Source organism: Nymphaea colorata, chromosome 10, assembly GCF_008831285.2.
Source record: "Nymphaea colorata isolate Beijing-Zhang1983 chromosome 10, ASM883128v2, whole genome shotgun sequence".
In the NCBI taxonomy this organism is placed as follows: domain Eukaryota; kingdom Viridiplantae; phylum Streptophyta; class Magnoliopsida; order Nymphaeales; family Nymphaeaceae; genus Nymphaea; species Nymphaea colorata.
The window spans coordinates 17,936,575-17,951,755 of NC_045147.1; the positions used below are offsets into that span (position 1 = coordinate 17,936,575).

At 40.7% G+C, this 15,181-nt stretch overlaps 1 long non-coding RNA gene across 2 annotated transcripts; it reads left to right on the plus strand.

Moving 5' to 3' along the window:
• Positions 1-5,549: 5,549 nt before the first annotated feature.
• Positions 5,550-8,390, plus strand: LOC126410481 (uncharacterized). Of its 2 annotated transcripts, none has more exons than XR_007574538.1 (2): positions 5,550-6,674; positions 7,460-8,390. It is a non-coding gene; the product is annotated as an uncharacterized LOC126410481 (long non-coding RNA). The 2 variants fall into 2 exon arrangements; XR_007574539.1 differs by having other exon boundaries at positions 7,478-8,390.
• Positions 8,391-15,181: the final 6,791 nt, after the last annotated feature.

The window sequence follows — 15,181 nt, forward strand, 5'->3', positions numbered from 1 at the left end:
TGGTGAATTATAATTCAGATATTTATTAAAATTTAGTTGGCATAATGTGGCTAGTATACGTATATCTAATGCATGCTCGCCCATCGAGTAAATTTCATGTATTTGTAGTCCTCCCAAGTAAGTCTACCGGCTCTTCGCTATGGCGTCTTGTTCTTCCTGCAGAAAAAGAGAAAGTGAGTGGAACACTGTTGTTAACATAACATATTGATCGGATCCAGATCAAGGGAACATTTATTACCCTTAGTTTCAGAAGAGCTTCGGGGTTTTCAGTCAAGTGCTTCACAACAAAGGCCAAGGCCCTTGCAGAAGTATGGTGCCCGGCATGCACCAGAAAGAGGACGAAATCTATGACCACCTCATTTGGCAGGCGGCTCTCTTGATCGTTAAGCAACCTTGACAGAAGATCCTCTCCGAATGCTTTTCGATTATCTTCCCGCTTCTTGATCTCCATCTTCATCCTTTCCACCAATGCTTCCCTTGCCTGACCCATGGCCCAGAACATGGTTAGCACTTGCATGTTTAGATTTATTCACGTACCAAGATTTGGACATTCATTCATTTTGTCAAGCAGGAAGCAAGCAACCGAGCTTCAATATTTTGACATCAACCACGACATAATTGGGAAAAGTTTTCCCACAAACTTGAGAATTGGCTTATGACTGTTATGACAGGATTCGCCCCATTTACTTTATTCCGAGAACTAGTTTTTGCAGATTAATCCATCATGTTTCGGACTCTGCTCAGTAGGATTTCAAAATGGCTGTGCAGCTTCAAACTTTTTCCATTGGGCTGTTTCGAGTCCCATTGACTTGTCAATGAACATTTATAAATTGAAAAAAATTGTGTTTCTTGTGTCGACCTGTTTAATCTAGGTGACGTTAAGGACCCAAAGTTTGCGGAAGTATGGGAGAGATTTCAAAGCTGGCAGTGAAGAAGAAGTCATCAGGTGCCCCACCTGACGTCAAACGGACAGATAAATACTAAATTATGTATGTTACTAAAGCATAATAAATAAAAAATATAACTAAAAACTCATGAAAATTATTGAGTTGTAGCGGTTCAATGTATTTCCTCACAAGCTAGAAAATTAATTGAAGTCAGCTTTTTAAAGAGATGGATCTTAATACTGGTTCCAAACTTTTAAAGAGATTGCCATCATGCGAAGCCTTCTCCTACAGCGACCCTTCCATCGACGAGTCATCAACCGCTTCCTCGACCCTTACTCCCACGTCCCCACCCCTCCCGATGCCCACTGTGCGTCTACCATTGACGAGCTCAACCGCCTAAACGACGAGCTCGTCCAACAGATTGAAGCCGAGAAGAAGCGCCGTGTCCTGCTGCAGAAGCTGCACTGGAACGAGGGGTGCGGCCACATGGGCAGCGACTTCTGGGATGCCGACGTGGAGAACCTCTCGCTCAAGCAGCTCGAGGAGTTGAAGGGCGCCCTGGAGGAGATGATCTACCGGCGGCCACCAGTCACCACCACCAATTTCCTCTGCCGTCGCTCCCTCCTCCTCCTTATGCTTCGACCAGTTACTCCTATGCTCCTCTGCCATCCAGCTCCCTCCTTGGTGGCCACAATGCCAACTCCATGACCATCCCGTTCACTTACAGCAACAACGCTTTCATGGTGTCCTCCTCCAACTCTCAAGGAACCATGGCAACCTCCAGTGATTATTTCCTTAGTAACCAAACCGCCGGCTGGCCAGTCTACCCGATTTAAGGGTTTCTCTTTTTCTTACTCTTTAGCCAGAGCGGAACATCTAGTGAACATGGTCTGCGTGTTAGATGCAAGGTAGAGTGTAGTTCACCCTAAGACCATTTTTTATTGTTCATAACTGTGGCTTGATTTGTCACATTCTTTCAATAAAATTTCGCATTTGATTTTTTGAACCGATAGTTGCCTCTGGTTTACCAATTGTTTAGAGATTATATTGCCATTTTCGATGTATATTCTATGGCTCCTTTGCCAGCGATTTTTCTCGGCCATAGGAAAAAAAAATGAAACAGAAATTAAGTTGCAAGAAAAGGTATACGTGTTACTGCATGTACGCTTTAGTGCAAGAATCGTGAGTTGATAATCAGTTCCATGCTCACATTAGTTAATCTACTGAACATTGTGATTTGCGCATTGCATGCACCCATTAAAGATCACTTGAGTTCTTCATCATGTGCAATAGCTTTTCCTTTTGATAATCATTTACATCTGATAACAAAGATATGGGCAGCATGAGATTTATTGTAATTAATTAGTGAGTACCACTTAACAGAACTTTAAACTTTGCGTAATTTTCCTTTTCTCTGTTGCTGCTTCCCTTCCTATAGTGAAATAGGTAGTTTTTACACGAAAAAGGAAAGAGTTACAGCTGCATACACTATCAACCCTAAGGTCGAAGGATCTGGCATTTTTGTGGATGTAAGTGATTACACAAGGAACCATGTTAAATTTCTTCTCCTTCTTGTTAATTTTATTTTATTCAAAAATGGTATAGAGCAGCATGATTGCCCAAGAAGATTAAAGCCTCAAGATGGTCTGTAGACGAACAAAGATATCACTGCCTTCTTCATTAAAGTGGAGAGTCGATCCAGATGAACAAAGATTTGCAGCAAACTTAGCTTTCTATTTTGCCGTCCAGTTTCAGGGAGTATGAAAAAATACAATATGGCATGAAAGCAATGCAATATGGCGCCCAGTATAGAATGAACATTATCAAATGGAAGCCAAAATCAAGAAAAAAATCTCAATAGAAGATTTTTATGGTAGAAGAACATGGTGTTGTAAATGAAAAATATTTTGCATTAAATGCAACACCATAATCTTCTAGCACAAAATCTCCTATTGAGATTTTTTTTCTTAGTTTATCTGGTCTTGAACCTGTTAGTTCCATACTTGATGCCATATGTTAATAACAATAATGAAAGAAAAGTTGTAGCAACTTGACAATATAAGAAGCAACTTTTGATATATGAGTTCTATATAATGAGATGCTGCACGCTATGGACCCTAAGGCCGACGGTTGTGGCCTTCCATGGACATTGAACACCGAACCACATTAACTTGCTTCTTCTTCTTAATCATTTTATTGTTTTTCAATAGACCTGCGGTTCAAACCCAGCGAAGACTGGTCTGGGCTAAAAGGTGCCTATCTAAGCTAAGTGAGTCAACTCCTTTGCTTTTTTCTTTTTTTGAATTTATTTGGGTACCCAATATTTGAACCAAATTATATCCCTCACTCAAAAATTCTCCTCCCCATAAACTTTGCCAGGCTAAATTAAATATGCAGATTAGGTGCAAAAACATGTGATCAAGTTCATGGTGTTAAGAAAGCAAACAAAAAATGGGAATTGGATGAATGAATCCTACAAGGTATTTTGTTAGTGCCCAAACATTAAGTTTCATGATCTTTCACTTATGTTGTAGTGCACAGCGAAATTTAATGGCTGCTTTCACGATCTTTCATTTTAGGTTGTAGTGCACAGGAACATTGTAAAAGGGGCAATTTTCACACTAATCCGAGTCCTGACTCATTAATGTGACCACTTTTACTTTGCCTTTATCAGTTTTTACAAAAAAGCAAGTGCTACTTTCCCATGGCTATATACATATATATGTGTGTGTATGTAGCCATGTACATATATATGTGTGTATGTATGTATATATGTGCGCGTGTATATATATATATATATATATATATATATATATATATATATATATATATATATATATATATATATGTATAATCTTTTGCATGGTATCATGCTAGATCCGCCTAAATAAACAAAGGGCTCATGTCCGAGATTTTGGACTATTTTAATGTCAACGATGCCAACGACACACCCTTCAACTTGAGTATAATGCCTTATTACTTAAAACACAAAAGTATAACATTCATAAAAATGGAAACAGACGTGTGGTGACTAATTATGTTATGCCATATGAGGAAAATTGATTATTATTTTCAGAAAAGTCTCATTTTATATTTAGATGATAACGCGAGTGCACCTATGAATACACCCAAACAGCAAAAGTTCATGATGTTTTCCTTTAGTAGTCCTATATCCTTGTCCACTCTTCTCTAGAATCTTAGGTAAAGTGCCACAAAAAGTTGATAAAAGAAACAACGGAAAGGATTAGAGATGATGGGTTTGCCACTTGATAATTAATTACTCGCAGAGTTGTATTTGAGTGAAGCAAGTACCCCACAAAGGATTGCTATGATGAACACTGTTCTATTTTTTGAGCACCTAATTAATTGAAACAATCAAAATGTTGTCACAAAAAAAAAAAAATTCCACGGAACGCTGCGATTTCTTACACTTCAGCTGCCTTTTTCTTAGTTGTCATCATCTACACTTAGGTTGAGAGTGAGTTGCATGTGGTGCGATTTCAAAGTACCATTAATGATCCATAGAAGAATAAAGAAAATTCTAATTTCAAAAGCAAGGAAACTTGAAATCGGAAGGCATTGGGGCAAATAGAAGGTGATCGTTCCAAATAGATCCCTGCAGAGGAAACACCTGTTTGTGCGAGACATCTACCTGTAGTGGGAGTGAACTCTGCCGATTGGCCGCAGATCTCTGGCCTTTCTTATCGCCCACCGAAAAGCACGAAGATCAGATCCCCCTTCCTAATCGCGCGAGCAACCAGATGGCCCGTGGACCTCTATTAAGAAGACACGATCATCAGGTCGCTCCGATCGCGTCGGTGGAGGGAGCGAGAGAAAGAGAGAGAGAGAGAGAGAGAGAGAGAGAGAGGACTGAGGAGTGCTTGTTGAGGGGTTCGACCGGACTTGTGAACTGCTGTGTCCAAGTGTACGCGCTTTTATGTTTTGTGCTTTTCAATTCGACCTCCTCTGCCCGGAATTTTATCCTCTTATTCGACTTCCTTCTGGACATCCTTCTGGACAGTAGCATGTGAGATGGGGAGTTCATGCGAAGCTGACAAAAATCTGATTACAGTAACTTTAGTACAGAAAGCAAAAGAAAGAGAGACACAGAAGGAGAGATAGATTCTCCAAAATGGCAAATATGGGTAGGTTGCTACTGGAAACCATTGAAATCCTCAATTGGGGATTGGGGATTTCTAGAGATCACAGTAGTGGGGGAGGAAAATTTATAAGAGGGGAGGAGAAGGAAGGGATGGGGCCCTCCCCTCTGTGGACCAATCGGTTGGTTAGAAGCCACTTTCTAATCAGAACAGATCCAGAAAACAAGTGTGTGTATGCATTGATCTTCTTTCAATCACCTCTCATCTCTTTTCCTTTTGGGGAGTTCACCGATCTCCTTCTTTTTCTTTACGTCCGCCATTAAAAGGGGCATGGAGTTCTGGGCTCCCTCAACATTTACGGCTGTTTTACAGTGTGCCCTGTTAAATTTGAAAAAGAAAAAAGAAGAAAAACCTACAGAAATCCATTTAAAAAAGGGTGCAAGGGTGGTCCTTCCCCGTTCCTGCCTCTTTAATGGTTTGCCCAATCCCTTTACAGCTTTCTCCCTCTCAGTCTCTGCTTCTCTCTCTCTCTCTCCGAACCTTCTTAATTCAATACGGCAAATAGCTGTTTGGTGGATTTGAAGTCCATCTCCCGAAATCAATGATGGAAAACAAGTTTCTGGGCTCAGAAACTCTTGTTTCTGTACTGTCATTCAACGTTTTCCTTTTGGTGAACTCTCCAAAAGGAAAAGAGATGAGAGGTGAAAGAAAGAGGATCACCGTATTGAATGAAGAAGAAGGTTCGGAGAGAGAGAGAGAGAAGCAGAGACTAAGAGGGAGAAAGCTGTAAAGGGATTGGGCAAACCAAGAGGCAGGAACGGGGAAGGACCACCCTTGCACCCTTTTTTAAATGGATTTCTGTGGGTTTTTCTTCTTTTTCAAATTTAACAGGGCACACTGTAAAACAGCCGTAAATCTTGAGGGGGGCCAGAATTCCAAGCCCCTTTTAATGGCGGAAGTAAAGAAAAAGAAGAGATTGGTGAACTCCCCAAAAGGAAAAGAGATGAGAGGTGATTGAAAGAAGATCAATGTATACATACACACTTGTTTTCTGGATCTGTTCTGATTAGAAAGTGGCTTCCAACCAACGGAGGGAGGGCCCCATCCCTTCCTCCTCCCTCCCCCTCTTATAAATTTGCTCCCCCACTGCTGTGATCTCTAGAAATCCCCAATCCCCAATTGAGGATTTCAATGGTTTCCAGGCTTTTCTGAATTCGAGAGGCTTGGTTCAGTAGCAACCCTACCCACATTTGCCATTTTGGAGAATCTATCTCTCCTTCTGTCTCTTTTATTGCTTTCTGTACCAAAGTTACTGTAATTGCCGGCTCCCCATCTCACATGCTACTGTCTAGAAGGAGATTGAATAAGAGAATAAAATTTCGGGCAGAGGAGGTCGAATTGAAAAGCACAAAACATAAAAGCGCGTACACTTGGACGCAACAGTTCACAAGGCTGGTCGAACCCCTCAACAAGCACTCCTCAGTCCACTCTCTCTCTCTCTCTTTCTCTCGCTCCCTCCATTGACGCGATCGGAGCGACCTGATGATCGTGTCTTCTTAATAGAGGTCCACGGGCCATCTGGTTGCTCGCGCAATTAGGAAGGGGGATCTGATCTTCGTGCTTTTCGGTGGGCGATAAGAAAGGCCAGAGATCTGCGGCCAATCGGCAGAGTTCACTCCCACTACAGGTAGATCTCTCGCACAAACAGGTGTTTCCTCTGCAGGGTTCTATTTGCAACGATCACCTTCTATTTGCCCCAATGCCTTCCGATTTACAGTTTCTTTGCTTTTGAAATTAGAATTTTCTTTATTCTTCTATGGATCATTAATGGTACTTTGAAATCGCACCACATGCAACTCACTCTCGACCGCCTTTCCCCGCCCTGGCACCCTCCCGACGCCCTTGCCCCTTTCCCCCCGCCCTCCCGTCGCCCGGCAGAAGGAGGGGGAGCGACGAAGGAGACGGAGGAGGAGCAGAGAGGGAGAAGGGGAGCGGAGAGGGGGAGGGAGAGGGAGAGGGGGAGGGAGAGGGAGAGGGGGAGCGGGAGCAGACAGGGAGAGGGAGAGGGGGAGCGAGAGCAGGAGAGGGAGAGGGAGAGGGAGAGGGGGTGCGAGAGCAGAGAGGGAGAGGGGGTGCGAGAGCAGAGAGGGAGAGGGGGAGCGGGAGCAGAGAGGGAGAGGGAGAGGGGGAGCGGGAGCAGAGAGGGGGAGGGAGAGGGGGAGAGAAGGAAAGGGAGAGGGAGAGGGAGAGGGGGGAGAGAAGGAAAGGGAGAGGGGGAGCGGGAGCAGACTGCAGAGAGGGAGAGCAGGAGAGGGAGAGGGGGAGCGGAGAGGGAGACGGGAAGGGAGAGGGGGAGCGGAGAGGAGGAGGGAGAGGGGGGAGGGTGGGAGTCGGGCCGGGCCGGATGGAGGGAAAGATCGATGGCGGGAGAGGCAGGTTCTGCGCGGGAGGCGTGCCGGGTTTCTTGTGAAGGGAAAGAGTTTGGTGCAGAGCCGGGAGTGGGAGGTGGGCGATTGGCGGTGGGACGGGGATCTATTCGTCGGTAGACCCTTGAGCGGGGTTCTGGCCGGTTGGCAGTTTTTCCCAGTGGCGGTCAGTGAGGGATCCTCGAAAGGTTCAGACGAGGGAAAGGGCAAGGTGGAGAAGCGGCGGAGGTTCAGGAGGCAGAGGGAGGTGGATTTCTGGCCTTGAAACTGGGGGAGCAAGTGTATCGGGTGGGCAAGGCGAACGGGGTGGATGGCAGGAACTGCAAGAGATCGAAGGTGCAGGGACGGGGTGTTGGATAGTGGCCGGTTAGCCCTATCCGAAGATCTTAACTCAACACTTTTCACTTGATAAAATTTATCTTTATCTATAAATATTTTTCTAAAAAATCTCTCACAATAACCAAAGGGGCTGGCCTATAAAAACCCAGCAATACGTTGTGTTAGAGTTTAATTTTTAACGGATTACCCGTGAGGAACCCCTTAAAGGAAACTCCTCAAATCTGCCAGTTTCAACTTGCTCTTTAACTTCATCTTCTTCCTCTGTCTCTTTCTCTTTCGGCTCTACTGTCAGCAGCCACGTGAAGAACTATACTGGAGCATCTGGTGGCGAATCAATTGGAAAGAGTGAGATGTTGTTTCGCTGCCTTCACTCTAACAGTGGTATCAAAGCGCAGTAGATCAACGTTTGGCATAAGTAAGTTATATTCAGAGTCCATGTACAGAGAGTGTATGAATGTAAATGGTTAAAGCTTGCAAGATCATAGACTAAGGACTATGCTGCGTGTATAAATATGTTTGGCTAAAAAGTTTGTATATATGCTTTTTATACATGTTATTCAAGAAGCATGTCGATTGCAGATTACTAGATATATTTTTTTGTGCCTGTAATCCTAAAAGAGGGAGGCTATTTGTTTTTACTCTGCTTCCTTTGAGAACTTCTGGTCTATGGTGCCGTCGACCAGAAGCTATTCGGTGACAGACAACGCTGCCAATAATAGCCAGCGTTGTTGGCCTCACGGAGCAAACAACCTTATAAGAACATAAGGGAAAAACATATACCTTGATTGAGTTTTCCTTTTGCAAACCCTCTGTTACAGATGAGAAATCCACCGTGATTAGTGTAATATGCTTCGTTCCTGTTGTCCTGTGTGCCTTGTTTAGTTGTCTCTATATATGGTCGGGGACAGGATTCATTTTGGTGAGTCACTACTCAGAAGTTAATGATCCAGAGAGACATTACTTTCAATCTACCAAATTTTCTTCCCGCTATTCTCAACACCTCCACCTCAAAAAGCTTTTTTTTAAAAAAAAAAACTCGACTCCTCTGCTCCTACCCTTTCATTGATGAGTAGCTATCACCCCACGTATAGAACCCAATCGTCTTCCTCGTACCGGTGGCAGAGAGGTGACTTGGGCTTGAGCAAAAGGGGAAGACGTGTTTGATGCCTAGCCGACTTCCTCTCTGCCAGTTCACCCTTGTCTCAGCAAAAGCGGAGACTGTGGAAGCCATTTCATTTGAGCTTCTAGTTTGGGGAGGTTGTCTTCCTCACGACGGCAGCACAGACAAAGCAAGCACAGAGTAGGCGGCGACTTATAGTGCTAGATAATAGATAAAAATCTACCCAAAAACCCTGATCTGAGCATAAACAGCTTCATATTGCTCTCTGCTAGTCGGTCTTCAGTTTTTGCTGTCTTCTGCGCAAAAGAAGTAGGGTAGAATGGCATGCTCACAGCAACAGTGGAGGAAGATGGGCAACGACAGCAAAAGAGGTGCGACAGGCTAACCCTAGGAGAGAGAAGCTCCCACGAGGACACAGTATCGAACTGAAAAATGAGAAAAATCGTTCGTATAGGGGTTTTTATACCCAAATTTTAAAAATTACAAAATTAGTCCACTAATTTTGCATATGTTTGAAAAACGTTGTTGTATTTTTCAAATAGTAATGTCGCAGCTTTTTTGATAAAAACTTTTTCAAAAAGAGGCTCGCGAAAGTTATTTTCATTAAAAACTGGGGATTTTATATGGAACTGCTTAGAGATACCATGAGATTTATTGTAAATTGCTGAAAGAGGGTTACGATAAATTATTTTGCAATTTTTGTGTTAAAATCGCAATATATATATAATTACGTTTTAGTACCATTTGGCTTATTGAAATTGCTGGAAAAGGATTCTGAAAATAACTTTGAAAGACAAAAGGGAATTCATGTTCTAGATTTAAGTTTAAATTTGAGACTTATGTGCATGCCCTAGTATATTATTTGAGACTTCTTGATGTGATATTCATTGTGATGTTTTCTCTTTCTTTATTGTTCTTTACTTGTCATGAGAAATTAATTTAAAAATGACATCTAGAGTGGGAGACTCTAAATTAAGACTGAGAAATTAAATGAGACAAATTTCCATACATGGAAGCGTAAGATTATGTTGGCTTTGACCTTGGAAAGACTCGATTATGTGATTAATCAGCCTTTTCCCACTTTAGGAGATAAACCTACATATGAGAAAAGAAGGGCATATCAGTCTTTTACCACTGATGACCTGATGGGATGGGTAAAACCATCATGTTAACCTTTATGAAAGATGATCTGATCAGGGTATTTTGAGGATTGTCCAACGGCCAAGGAAATGTTTGATACTATTTCCTCCAAATACAACATCACTACTACGATGCACATGTAGTTACTATTAGAACAATATAATTCCTATAAGATGAAAAAGTCAGATAGCGTAATGGACCATGTTAATAAGATGTTGGTCATGGCTAAAGATTTAGCTGTGGTGGGGAATGCCATGTGTGACAACATGCATATTAGCACAATCTTAAACATCCTACCTCATTCTTGGGATGTGGCAGTTACTGCCTTGAGTCCCCAATTTGATAATCTTACTTTAGAAAAGCTTTCTATACAGTTAGCTCTACAACAATAACGTCTGACCAAGAAAAATAGAACAGAACTGATGATAGTGCAGGAAAAACCTGTTAGTAGTCATATGCTTGTACGACCAAAACAATTTAAAAATAAAAACAATAGCAAGTTCAAGGGCAATTTTGCAGGTACTAAAAAATCTCAAGGAGCTGTAGTGAAATGTTACGGGTGTGGAAAGCCTGGACACATCAGGAAGAACTGCAGGACAAAGTTCCCGAATAAGACAAATTACAATGGTCATGACAACAACAATAGGAGGAAGTCGCAAGGGGACTCCGGCAGAGAAGTTATTTGTGTCGTGTCAGAATGTTTGTTTGCAGATGGAGATCTGACTGGATGGTCGGTTGATTCAGGAGCTACTCGTTACATCGCGAAGACAAAAGAAGGAGTAATCCACATGGAAAATCTAAGTTCATGAACACACAAGGTCTATATGGGAAATAACTCATATTGTGATATCATGAAAATTGCACCGTCATGGGAATTGGGGCATATCAACTAAATGTTGAGGGTATTAGTGTCATACTTAACGAGTTTTTTTGTATGTCCCTTTCATGAGGAGGAATCTAGTTTCTGTTCCAACATTGACTAGGACAGGCTTTGAAGTTCGATTTATTCCAGGGAAAGTAACAATGGAAAAACATGGAAGGTCCATGTTCAATGGAAAATTTGTAAAAGAACATGGTATGTTTAAACTTAATGATATGAATGAAGTTTTCAGTTCTGCTTATTTCGACTGTGCAATGAGTGTGAATGTAAATTTATGGCATGAAAAATTAAGCTATATAAGTATAAAAAAGATGAAGACTCTAGCACAGCAAGGTTTAATACCTGACATAAATATAAATGATTTCGCGAAATGCGAATCGTGTGTATATAAAAACATGGCAAGGAAACCATTTATGTCTGAAGTAATTCGGGCCACTGAACAATTGGAGATAATTCATACTGATATATGTGGACCTTTTAGAGTCCAAACTCATAGTTGCATGTTATACTTCATAACATTTATTGACGACTTCTCAAGATTTGGTTATATAGAAATGATTAGACACAAGTCAGAAGCACTTGAGAAATTCAAGGAATACAAATCTGAAGTCGAAAGACAACTTGGAAGGTATATTAAAGTTGTAAAGTCTGATCGAGGAGGAGAATATACTTCTAATGAATTCCTCGAATACTGTAAAGACCTTAGAATTAATAGGCAAAAGACAATGCCTATGACACCACAACAAAATGGTGTGGCTGAAAGGTGTAATAGAACCCTCTTGAGCATGGTGAGATCCATGTTGGCAGGTGCACAATTACCAAAAGTTTTTTTGGGTGAAGCTGTGTTAACAGGTATGTATACAATAAATCGAGTGCCCTGCAAAGCAGTCCCAACCACTCCTTATGAGAGATGGATTGGTGTAAAACCAGATCTGAGACATCTAAGGAGATGGAGATCTGTAGCACATGTAAAAATTTTAGATCCAAAAATGGATAAACTAGATAATAGATCAGTATGATGTATATTTATTGGATACTCAAATAGATCCAAAGGCTACAGATTATATCATTCAACTATGAGACTTATAGAAAGCAAAGATGTAGAGTTCCTAGAAGAATTCAATAATAAAGATATTGATCCAGTTGAATATCGAAATGATATACTAGATGATCTGATTTATTCAGAGGAACAGTCTGGCAATAAACCGATTGGAGGTCAGTTAGACAATGAACCAACTGAGTTGGAATCGTCTGAGGAACAGTCAGATAATGAACCGAATGAAGATCAGTTAGATAATGAACCAATTGGTCTGACTACCTCGTCATCTCAGACGTTATTAGGTCATAAAAGACCTAGAGCTCCTCCTTCATATTTGAATGATTATTATGTATATCTGGCAGAGGAGCTATGCTATTCAGCAGATATTTACAAAATGCCTGACATTCTGACATATGAAGAAGCCATAAGCTCACATGAATCGTCAGATTAGATGAATGCCATGGATGAAGAAATTGAATCCATATAAAATAATAAAGTATGAGAATTAGTAGATCTTCCTAATGATAAAAAACTCATTCGATGCAAATGGGTACTGGGGAAGAAATATAAAGCTGATGGATCAGTAGAAAAATTCAAAGTCAGATTGGTAGCGAAAAGTTTTTCCCAAAAGGAAGGAATTGACTACTCAGAAACCTATTCGCCGGTTACAAAGTTTGCATCAATTAAAATAATTTTGGCTATCGCAGCATTCTATGACTTGGATATTTGTCAGATGGATGTAAAGACTGCTTTCCTGAATGGTGAATTGAAGGAAACTATATATATGACTCAACCACTGAATAAATCATTGTACGGATTGAAGCAATCACTGAGACAGTGGTATTTTGCTTTTCACAAAGCAATTACAAAACTTGGGTTCGTTGCAAACCAACTAAACCACTGTGTATATGTATGGAAAAGTAGGAGTTTTTTCTGTATTCTATCATTACATGTTGATGACATATTACTAATAGGAAATGATAACGAAATGATACTCAAAACAAAGACATAGCTGAACAAGAACTTCAAAATGAAGGACTTGGGTGAAACATCCTATATATTTGGAATAAAGATCACTCGAAATAGAAACTCAATAATCCTGAGTTTAAGCCAAGAACGATATATTGATTATATTTTGAAGAAATTTTGTATATTAGACTCTAAACCAATTGGGACTCCTATAGATAAAGGAGCAAATTTGAGTATGAGTGATTGTCTTAGTGAAGGACAACAAAAATTAAATGTTTCATATGCACAAGCTGTTGGCAGTCTAATGTTTTGTACTAGACCAGACATAAGCTTTCCTATCGGTCTGGTGAGTCGTTATCAAAATAATCTTGGATGGTCTCACGGGCAAGCAGTCAAAAGGATTTTTCGGTACATTAAAGGAACGAAAAGACTGAAATTGTCCTATCAAGCAGATGAGCTAACTTTAGTTGGCTATTCCGATGCAGATTTTGTAGGCTGCAAAGATGACAGTAAATTCACTTCGGGGAATGTTTTCCTCTTTGGAGGTGGGGCGATAGCCTGGTCCTGTAAGAAACAGGGATGTATTGCTCAGCACACTCAGGAAGCAAAGTATGTAGCATGTAATGTTGCAACTACTTTTACTGTCTGGATAAATCGGTTCTTGAAAGACTTGAAATTAGATCTTGCTCATGAACCAATTCAACTGTACTGTGATAATTTGACAGTGATATCTCTTATAAAGAATGAGGTTGTTAGCTCAAAAAGTGAACATATAATGGCGAAATACCATTATGTTCATGAAATGATTGAGAAAAATGAAATCTCAGCTGATTATTTGTCTTCCAATGATATAGTAGCTGATCCCTTAACTAAGGGAATATCTGAAGTCTTGTTTTCAAAACATGTAACTCATATGGGGCTAAAATATATTTGAAAGGTTGCGAAGGAAAAACCATTGAATGGAAAGCCTCGCTGTAAAGTTTGGGTTACGATGGATAAACCAATTATAGAAAACCACGTAACTAGTCAAATGAAGGAAACCCACATATAGTTGAAGCAAACTGGCGGTCTCATGGCCAAGTGGGAGATGTTGGATAGTGGCCATTGAGCCCTATCCGGATATCTCGTAACTGCTAAGCAGTTACGAGATGTGTGGGAACTGATCCTTCCCTAAAATCTCTCTCCTCATCCAAACCGCACGTTGTAGAAATGGGAAAATCTAAGAGACTGTTCTATAAAAAGACCAGCGGTTTTTGTTTAGGGTTTATCGATCAATGGCTACCCTAAACTAGTCCTTAGAAGGAAACCCGTTAATCAAGCTCGGCTTCTTCTTCTTCTTCCTCTTCTCCTTATTCTTGTTTTTGTTGTTTTCTACACGGGACGGTCGCTGCATCAACTCGAATACTGGAGCCGCTGGTGAACTTATTGTGCAGACGACTACTCGCAACTTCTGCTGTGACTCCAATTGCTCCAACAGAGTCTAGTGCACCTTAAACCATTTTTTATTGTTCATAACTGTTGCTTGATTTGCCACATTCTTTCAATAAAATTTGGCATTGGTTTTTTTGAACTGATAGTTGGCACTGGTTGATCAATTCTTTAGAGATTATATTGAAATTTTCGATGTATATTCTACGGCTCCTGCAGCCATCGATTTTTCTTGGCCAGAGGAAAAAAAATAAAACAGAAATTAAGTTGCAAAAAAAGGAATACGTGTTATTGGATCTACGCTTGAGTGCAACAATCGTGAGTTGAAAATCAGTTCCATGCTCACATTAGTTAATCTACTGAACATTATGATTTGCGCATTGCATGCACCCATTAAAGATCACTTGAGTTCTTCATCATGTGCAATCGCTTTTCCTTTTGATAATCATTCACATCTGATAACGAAGATATGGGCAGCATGAAATTTATTGTAATTAATTAGTGAGTACCACTTAACAGAACTTTAAACTTTGCCTAATTTTCCTTTTCTATGTTGCTGCTTCCCTTCCAGTGAAATGGGTAGTTTTTACACGAAAAAGGAAAGACTTACAGCTGCATACACTATCAACCCTAAGGTCGAAGGGTCTGGCATTTTTGTGGATGTAAGTGATTACACAATGAACCATATTAAATTTCTTCTCCTTCTTGTTAATTTTATTTTATTCAAAAATGGTATAGAGCAGCATGATTGCCGAAGAAGATTAAAGCCTCAAGATGGTCTGTAGACGAACAAAGATATTACTACCTTCTTCATTAAAGTGGAGAGTCGATCCAGATGAACAAAAATTTGCAG